Below are 10320 nucleotides of genomic sequence, written 5' to 3' on the forward strand. Positions count from 1 at the left end.
GGCGAGCCAGAGCAGCGCACAGAAACACCGTTTACCTTCCCGCTGGAGCGGTACCTATTTATCTACTTGCACTTTGAGGTGCTTTCGAACTGCTAGGTGGGCAGGAGCACGAACCGAGCAACGGGAGCTCACCCCGTCGCGGGGATTTGAACCGCCGACCTTCTGATCGGCAAGTCCTAGGCTCTGTGGTTTAACCCACAGCGCCACCCGCGTCCCTTATTTTCTCTGAACTAAAAAGTCCCAAATGCTGCAGCCTTTCTTCATAGGGGAGCCATTCCACCCTCTGGATCATTGTAGCTGCCCTTTTCTGAATTATTTCCAACCCTGTACAGTGGTACCTCTGGTTGCTGACAGTTTCTGTTCTGGAGCTCCGGTCGGATCCCAAGGTTTCCGCAATAGCAGTGACGGCTTCCGCGCATGCGTGCGGCGAAACACTTCCAGGTTTGCCGCTTTCGCAAACCAAGGGTAATGTAAGCCGAGGTGCTACTGTAATGTGCTTTTTGAGGTGAGATGACCAGAACTGTCCACAGAATTCCAAACACAGTCACACCATATGTTTGTATAACGGCATTATGATACTTTATTTTCAAATCCCTTTCCTAATCTCTAGTATGGAATTTTCCTTTTCCCTCTCTCTTTTTTCTTTGATAGTAATGTAGCCTCAGAAGAGCACTAAGACTGTCGTGATCTAGATATCAAAAAATCTGATCACTCATTCAAATGCACATCCATGCACGTGGTAGGAGAATGAGAGGATTCACCTACAACATAATCCCAGAGTCAAATTAGGTACAGGGTTTTCAAGCAAAAAAAATTAAACTCGAGGGAAGAAGGTTTCATAAATATTACAATTACTCAGCCGACTTTCAGCACCTAATTAAAATGCAATTTGGCACCTGCCACAGCTGGGCTTGCCAACTCCCACATTTGAGGGATTGCAGCTCTGTCCTTCTCCGAAGCCAAGAAACTCCACGTCAACACCTGTTGAGTCATACGCCTGAAATTCCAGCCGCCTGCTTGCCACATGATTCCTCTTATTGCATTCTCTTGTATCTCTGAGCGGGACACTGCTGGCTTCTTCAACAAGAAAATCAGTTTAAGATGGTCTCTCTATGTTCTTTGAAGGCATCTCTGATGGAGATCGTCATCATTCATCCACTGCCAATTGCTGGCTTGCCCCGACAGCTTGGCTAGTTCTGTTTCTTGCTGGCCACCAGTGCTTAGATTTCTAATCAGGAGGAGCTCAGGCTTAGGCCTTTTGGGGCCTTTTGGGGAGGCCTTTCTGCCTGGTTCCAGGCTAAGGATGTCACATAATCAAAGTGGAAAGGCTTAGACAACACAGTGCTGCACTGAGGCAAACAGCTGTAGGTGGAAAGGAAGAATACTGCAGAAGAATAGAATCATATAATTGTGGTGTTGGAAGGGACCCAAATAGTCATCTAGTTCTATCCCCTGCAATGCAGGAATTGTGGCTAAAGAATCCCTGGTGGATGGAGAACCAACCTCTGCTTAAAAGCTCCAATAAAGGAAAGTCCACTACCTTCCCAACCACTTGAAGAAAATCAGGATCATTTAACAAATAACCCACACACCTAAACCTCGCCCTACCTTTAAAAATGCAGGGAATGTCATATATCCTGGAAATTGAGATCTGTTCTGCAGAGACCCCTGAATCAAGGTCTTCATTGGAATTACACCAGGCACCTGCAGCCAAAGGTTTCATAGAACTGTAGGGTTGGAAGAGAACACCAAGAGCCATCTAGTCCAACCACCTGAAATGCAGGAATTTTGATGTATAGACAACCAATTTGTTTAGCAGTTGCCTCAGAGTTCCATTGGCCTCCCATTATTTTCAATGTCTGCATGAAACTGCTGACAGAGGTCACCTGGATCCCTGGGCTGAGTTGTCACCAGTACACACAGGTCTTCCTCTTGTCTTCTGCTACTCAGGGAGGCAGTGGAAGTCTTAAAGAGGCACCCTGAAGGAGTTCTAAAATGGATCAGGGTGAAGACCTGTTGTTTGGCCAGAGCTCTAACCTACTTAGAGATTTGCAACCTAACACATCAGATCCACCGTTTGGGGCGTCCACCTGTGATTTAACATCATTCGGAGGTAGGGATGAATTTAGCAGCTGTGACAGCTTCCCCAACTGCAACCCAAAAAGGAGAAAGCAGACCTGCACTCATTTACTATCATGTTTAGGGTATGTGGGATGTGGGTGGCGCTGTGGTCTAAACCACTGAGCCTAGGGCTTGCCGATCAGAAGGTCGGTAGTTCGAATCCCTGTGACGGGGTGAGCTCCCATTGCTCGGTCCCTGCTCCTGCCAATCTAGCAGTTCAAAAGCACGTCAAAGTGCAAGTCGATAAATAGGTACTGCTCCGGCGGGAAGGTAAACGGTGTTTCCGTGCGCTGCTCTGGTTAGTCATGCTGGCCACATGACCCGGAAGCTGTACGCCGGATCCCTCGGCCAATAAAGCGAGATGAGCGCGCTACCTCAGAGTTGTCTACGACTGGACCAAATGGTCAAGGGAACCTTTACCTTTACCTTTAGGGTATGTTTAGCCTGGAAAGGAGGAGACTGAGAGGTGATAGGATGTTGGTGTTGTTTAGTCGTTTAGTCGTGTCTGACTCTTCGTGACCCTATGGACCAGAGCACGCCAGGCAGGTGATAGGATAGCCATCGTCAAATTTCTAAAGGGCTGTTGCATGGAAGATGGAGCGAGCTTGTTCTCTCCTGCTCTGAAGGGGAGAATGCAAACCAAAGGATTCAAATGACAAGGAGCTTCCAATGAAGCATTAGGAAGAACTTTCTGTTGATAAGAGCTGTTTGACTGTGGAACAGACCCCCTTGGAAGGTGGTGGGCTCTTCTTCACTGGAGGTTTTTAAGTAGAGGTCAGATAGTCATCTGTCAAGGATTCTTGAGCTGCGATTCTTACATTGCAAGGGGGTTGGACTAGATGATCCTTCCAATGCTACACATCCATGATTCTGTCAATACTAGACAGCACTGGCGTCTGTCTATATCAGGTTGCCTTTAAAGGCAGACCAGAAATTTCAGCTGCTGCAACATTCAGCTTCCTGAATGCAGAGGGGTGGGGTAGGTGCTTTGATACATACCACACTGGCTTTGCATCAGTTGAACTGGTTACCCGTTCTTGTCTGGGATCAACTTAATGTGTTGGTACTGACACTTAAAGTGCCGCATGGATTGGGACTACCTACAACCCTGTAAACCTGTATAGGCTCCTGGGAAATCTGTTCTCTGGCCCACAGCTGAGGCCAGTCAGGCTGGGGGGACAGGGCCTTTTAAGGAATGGCTCCACAGTTGTGGAATTCCGTTCCCTGAGAACCGCCCTTCACGCTTCTCTTCTGGCTTTTACATGGGGACTTATTTATTCCTCTAGCCTTCTTTATTTCTAGCCTTCTTTATTCCTTCTTCACTTTTTATTCATCTTTTTGTGGCCCTGTTTTAAATCTTTGGTTGCTTATTAGCATGTTTGTTCAGCTGTTTTAACATTTATGTTGCATGTGGTTTTACAAGGCAGCAATGCTGCTTAATACCAATTGCTGGAAACTGCAGGAAGGGAAAGGGCTCTTATTTTGTTTTAAAAGGAGGAAGTGTAAATGAAAAAGTTAATAAATAGCAAAACAAGGTGGGAAATAATTGTGGGTTTTTTCTTGCTTCTTCAGGATTTTTAAAAAAAACATTTATATGATAGACAGGGCCTTGCAGAGCCAGGCAGAGGTCCGAGCCAGGTAGATAATGTGCCCCCCCCCTTTTTTTTTACCCTGGGGATAAATGAAGTCTTATAAATAAGTAAGTATATAAATAATTTTCACAGAAGTTATGCTGACAAATAATTTTATTTCAAGGCTTGAACCATATCTTCATATAAAGACAAAATGGAAAATATAGATATACAATATGCTGACCGAGGCCCCCTTTGGAATCGGAGGTCGGGGCCAAGTGGCCCATATGGCCCCCCTCTGTCTGGGCCTGATGATAGATGATACAGTGGTACCTCGGGTTAAGTACTTAATTTGTTCCGGAGGTCCGTTCTTAACCTGAAACTGTTCTTAACCTGAAGCACCACTTTAGCTAATGGGGCCTCCCGCTGCTGCTGCTGCGCCGCTGCCGCACGATTTCTGTTCTCATCCTGAAGCAAAGTTCTTAACCCGAGGTACTATTTCTGGGTTAGCGGAGTCTGTAACCTGAAGTATATGTAACCCGAGGTACCACTGTATGTCTCTTTTTAGAAATACCAGTTCTCATGATTCACTTGTTCCCCCATAGTGCATAGTGCAGCTATGGAACTCGCTGCTGCAGAAGGCAGTGATGGTCACTAACTTGAATGAAGATTCAACAAATTAATGGAGGAGGGAAGGCTTCAGTGGCTACTAGCCACTTGGTAAGTCTCATTGAGTCTGTGGGTAAATATGTATAGGATTGCAGGCTATTTAGCATTCAGCTATTCCATGCATCCACCTTCCCTTTTAATTTTTGAATCAGCTCAGAACCTTCTAGATCTAGTGTCATTGCCTCCTTTTTTTTTTAAGAGCACAGGAGTAGAATAAAATGCTTCCAATAGATCCCATTCTGCTTGCCCCTCCTTTGCTCACACCCTGCCCTTACTCAGTCTCGTACACCTGTTTTGACTTGCCCCACCTGTGACTTGTATTGACACATGTTCCTGGGGTTAGGCAGCCTGGAGGCATCCTGTCTGGTAGCTGCTTCTGCGCCCCAAGCCCCCAGTTACATAAATAGCCCAGATGTTGCAATGGAAACCCACAGGCTTTCTAACCCTTGCTTTTGGGCAAATAAAAAAACAAAAAAACAAAAAATCAGTTAGTTCAGAATTAAATCACTCCTCTACGAAAAGTCAAACTCTGCAAACCCTTCCTAACAAGGCCTGCCAATTCCACACCCCCCCCCTTCAAGAAAGCATGCAGAATGCTGTGGGGAATGAAGTATGCATTTGAGAGCACCTCACAGAAAACTAGTAATTGAGCCAGTGGTATGTGGCTTTTTTTTATATATAAAAAAGAAGATTCTAGGGGGTTTACTAGATTGCGAGCAAAACATGAATCAGCAATGCTAAAAAGACAAATGTGGTTCTAGGTTGCATCAACAGCAGTACAGTGTCCAGGCTGTGAAAAGTAGAATCATAGACCTATGGGGTTAGAAGGGACTGGTCCAAATCTCTGCAGTGCCGAAATTTGTTGTGTATGGACAGCCACTTCGTTTGGCTGTTACCTCACGGTTTTATTCGTCTCCCATTCTTTTCAACATGTGCATGAAACTGCTGGGAGAGGTATCCTGGAATCTTGGGCTGAGTACATGCAGATGTTCTGTTAGTTTCCTGCTACTGATCTCAAGGATGCCGGACTAGATGGGCCACTGGCCTGGTCTTATGTTCTTAGAAAGGCCTTTGGTCTGATCCTGTTGCTGCAGGCCTCTTCCTCTGTTCTTATGGCCACCAGAATTATTTACAAGTCTGGGAACCCAGCATTTATTTTAAGTGTGCTTTTAAAACAGAAAAAACCCTCTTATTTTACCTTTACAATAAAACAGCAATTGAAAAGAAAGCACCTGTCCGAGGACCAATGAAATGTTGCCAAATGTCTCGTGGAATTGTTTGGAATTTACTGCCCTCTGTAAAGCTATAAAGGGACATCATCAAAGGCATCCTTTGGGGATCCCACAGTTTCTGGGAACATGTCCTTTGTTATGCCCTTGTAGATTTATTTTTGTAAAGTTTTTGTTGTTGTTTTAAATTCATTTTACAATGTATGTAAAACAGGAAACAGTTCTAACAACAGATGAAAATCAAAAGATGAAAAACCTATAAAAGAGACACATAGAATGAGTACACTTGCACAGGGGTTAAAATAACAAAGTCTGAGTAAAGAACATCAGCATTATCTATCAAATGTAGTTCTAGATTTGCCAGGATTATGATTAGGCTTGTCTTGAAAATGATGGTTCTGTTGTAATAAGGGAATGCCAAATCATATAAAAAACATCTGGAGGTTCTAGTCCTTTTTGAAATCTCAAAATATGTGCAAATTTCCTCCATTATAGCTCTGTTCCAGAGTGAGTGGTACCATCCAGTGTAAGATTTTGGGCTGTTTTCCATACTGTTGCAATAACTATTTGAGTCGCCAGGATTATATAAGACCAATTCTTTTTATCATATATATTTACTGGTATCATCAAAAATATTCAGTAATGTTAATCTTGAACAACAAAAAGGGTTCCTTAGTACAGTGGTACCTCGGGTTAAGTACTTAATTTGTTCCGGAGGTCGGTTCTTAACCTGAAACTGTTCTTAACCTGAAGCACCACTTTAGCTGATAGGGCCTCCTGCTGTCGCTGCGCCGCTGGAACATGATTTCTGTTCTTATCCTGAAGCAAAGTTCTTAACCTGAAGCACTATTTCTGGGTTAGCGGAGTCTGTAACCTAAAGTGTATGTAACCTGAAGCATATGTAACCCAAGGCACCACTGTAATGTTTGTCATTTCTGACAAAATTTAAACCCCAAAACCTTAAATCAATTTACATTGCCACAACAAATGATATGTGCCCCTTGTGCATTTTACCTATACGGATGAGGGAGCATTAAACAGGGCCCCTCAGATAATGTATTTGTGCTGTGAAATAACAATAGAATCACAGAAGTGTAGGGCTGGAAGGGACCTCAAGGGTCATCTAGTTCAACCCCCTGCAAAAAGAGCAATCCTCCAATTCGGGAGCTAATTCAGGTTGATAGCCATGAGCCACTCAGGACTTTGAGATGTCACTACCATGTGGCAGAGGGCTTCCTTCACCTTTAAAGAGCACCAGTGTGGTTTGAAAAAGCAATACCCTACACGCAGCAAACATATCATCTCATAATTTCATTTTCATATCTCACTGTGGATAATGAATAAATATCACATTCCTCTCCACTGGACCTATGCCAGTCTTCCAGTGATAAAGGCTTTTGGAAGGCCCCCCAAACCCATCTTTCTTCCACTGGCCTTTCAAGCATGAGGTTTATTACCTGGGCAATGGTCTGGTTGAGTTATGTCTCTTCTGGCTCAGCTTAAGAATATTGTGATGAGTTTGAGGGCCTCAGTTTGGTTGATACCCCTGGATCCCTTCCAAGCCTGTGATCATAGAACTCTAGAGTTGGAAGAGATGCCCAAGGATCATCTAATCCAAATCCCTGCAGTGCAGGAATCACAGCTAAAGAATCCCTGACAGGTGGTCACCTAAAAACGAAGGAGAGTCCACCAGTACTGATAGAGCCCATTCCACTGTTGAACAGGTCATTATCACAAAATTCTTCCTAATGTTCAGTTGGAATCTCATTCCTTGTCATTTGAATCCATTGGTTTGGATCGTCCCCGCTGGAGCAGCAAAATACAAGGTTGTTCTATCTTCCATGTGACATGTGGCAATCCTTTAGATATTTGAAGATTACTCTCATGCCGCTTCTCAGTCTCCTCATATTCAGGTTGAGCATCACCAACTCCCTCAACTGTTTCACACAAGGCTTGGTTTCCAGATCCTTCACCATCCTGGTTTTTCTCCTCTGCCCACTTTCCAGCTTGTCAATATCCTCCTTCAATTGAGGTGCCCAGAACTGGACGCTGGATTCCCTGTCTCGGTGTGGTCTGACCAATGCAGAATAAGAGTGATACTATGACTTCCCCTTATCTGGACATTCCACTTCTCTTGATGCAGCCTAGAATTGCATTAGCTATTTTTCCTGCTGCATCACACTATTGTCTCATGATAAACTTGTGGTCTACTAAGACCTCCTAGATCCATTTTCACATGTCCTGCTGTCAAGCCAGGTATCCCCCATCCCAGAGTTGTGCATCTGATTTATTCCTGCCTGTGCAGAACTGACATTTGACCCTATTGAAATTCCTCTGGCTAGTTTTAGCCCAATCTATTAAGGTCCTATTGAATCCTAAATGCAGAGCTCCAGGTGCGGCCTGACCAAGGCAGAACAGAACCACAGTATGAGGCAGCTGGGTGCAAAGTGAAGATTCTGCATTTCACAGGATCTATGTCATGGGTAGGCAAACTAAGGCCTGGGGGCCAAATCCGGCCTAATTGCCTTCTTAATCCACCCTGCGGACGGTCCAGGAAACAGCGTGTTTTTACATGAGTAGAATGTGTCCTTTTATTTAAAATGCATCTCTGGGTTGTTTGTGGGGCATAGGAATTCATTCCCCCCCCCAAAAAAAATATAGTCCGGCCCTCCACAAGGTCTGAGCGACAGTGGACCAGCCCCCTGCTGAAAAAGTTTGTTGACCCCGATCTATGTGATGTGGAGATGCTAGTACTGTGAGGGCAACAGAGCAGGGCCCCTTTGATTGATCTGGAGCACTGGCAAATGCTCAGTCTTGCCAGCCTCTGTAAGTGGACCAGCATAGCTGGAAATCAGCAGGGACTCGTAAGATAGACCTGGGCAGTGGTCAAATGTGAAAGAGTGAGAAGGAAAAACAGCTCGAAGGAAGACGGATGAATGAATGAGAATACAAGATCATTTACTTAAAACTGAATCTGGCTGACACCACAAACCCTTATTTACCAGGCAGTTCCTGTTTATTTATCTGGAACTACCTTCCAAGGAACTGTGTCTAGGCTTGCAAGTCGATTGCAGGATCCAAGGCACATTCCTTGGAAGCAAGTTCCGGTTTCGAAATCGGTTATTTGGAATATTTATAAACTGCTAAAACATTACAAAACCCCATAGCAGCCGTTCTCAAAAGCATCAGATATATCCATCCTCCTGGTGAAAGCTTGGGGAACGATTCATAGAACTGTAGGGTTCGAAATGACCCCAAGGACCTTCTAGTCCAACCCCCTGCAATGCAGGGACACAGGTAAAGAATCCCTGTCAGCTGGCCATCCAACCACTATTCAAAAGGAGGTTTCAGTGAAACTGAAAGAAAATTTTAAAGTGCCATCAAGGAAGTCTCATTGTAGATAACCATTTGCCCTTTCTGATAGGATCAGGGCTCATCAGTGTTTTTTGCAATGTGTGCCTCCAAGCCATATGACAGTTTCAAGCACAAATGGCTCAAGTCTGGCCTCATCCAGCATGCCACTCTTCTGAAGCAGGCCCCAGGCAGGAATGCTCTGGGAACGTTTTGCAAAAGAAAACAACCCTCTTGGATCTCATTGCTTTTATTCATGGACACAAACTTGACATTTCGGCTTTAATCAAATCAGTTCTGTGGCGCTAACGTATTGTGAAAGCAAACAAGATTCCCTTCCCAAGCTCTTCCTTGCCAGGGTGAGTCAGTGCAATATAATGTCATCACTTTTCCTTGATTGGGGGGGGGGGTTTGAAAAAAGCTTTACTGGAAAGGAGGCTGCGATTCTAGCCTGGCCCTTTCTCAGTTACCAAACAGTTTATTATACTGTTTCAGGAGGGGCAAGCAGAGGGAGTGCAACTGGCTGGCTTGAGCCATTAACAGCTCAGAGTAAGTTCTAGGCTAGAACAGAACCAGGATTCAATATGGCCTTAACGAATTGGAGAATTGGGCCCAAATTAAAAACATGAATTGCAGTAGAGACAAAATTCAGTTTCTGCACTTAGACAGGAATAACTAGATGCACAAGTATAGGTAGGATGGGGAACACCTGGCTTGCCAGTAGTACATGTGAAAAAGAACTGGGAGTCTTTGTAGGCCACAAACTTAATGTGAGTTAAAAGTGTGATGCATCTGCAAAAAAGGCTAATGCAATTCCAGAGGGCATCAAAGGACGTCAAGTGCTGAGCTCAAGGGAAGTAAAGTCTGCCTTGGTCAGACTCTACCTGGAGTGCTGTGTCCAGTTCTGGACACCCCAATAGCATTGTCTCCAGATGCTCTGAAAATGTCAGGACTGTCATGGAAACCCTTAAGGCGTCATGGCTTCTCACTATGTCATGCTGAGACCTGAATTCTGCAAGTGAGGAAAGGCAGTGGGGAAGAGCGTGGTCAGTGGGGGAGGAGGAGGCCCGGCCTCTCATGGTGGCACAGTGAGACCCACGGGGAGAGGAAGGTGACCAGCTGTTGCCACTGTGCTCCTTCACCAGCCAGTACCACTCGATGCATCTGACTGCAGTGATGGTGGCGGCAGGAGCAGCCTCATATAAAGAGTTGTCACATGGAGGAAGGAGGAAGGTTGTTTTCTGCCGCTCCAAAGGGAGTACCTAAACCAATGGCCCACCTGGCAGGTATTCTTGAGCTGTGATTCCAGCACAGGGTTATCTAGTCCAGCCCCCTGCAATGCAAGAGTCACAGCTGAAGAATCCCTGACATATGGTTAT

Source organism: Podarcis pityusensis, assembly GCF_964106645.2.
Source record: "Podarcis pityusensis genome assembly, chromosome: Z".
NCBI lineage: Eukaryota > Metazoa > Chordata > Lepidosauria > Squamata > Lacertidae > Podarcis > Podarcis pityusensis.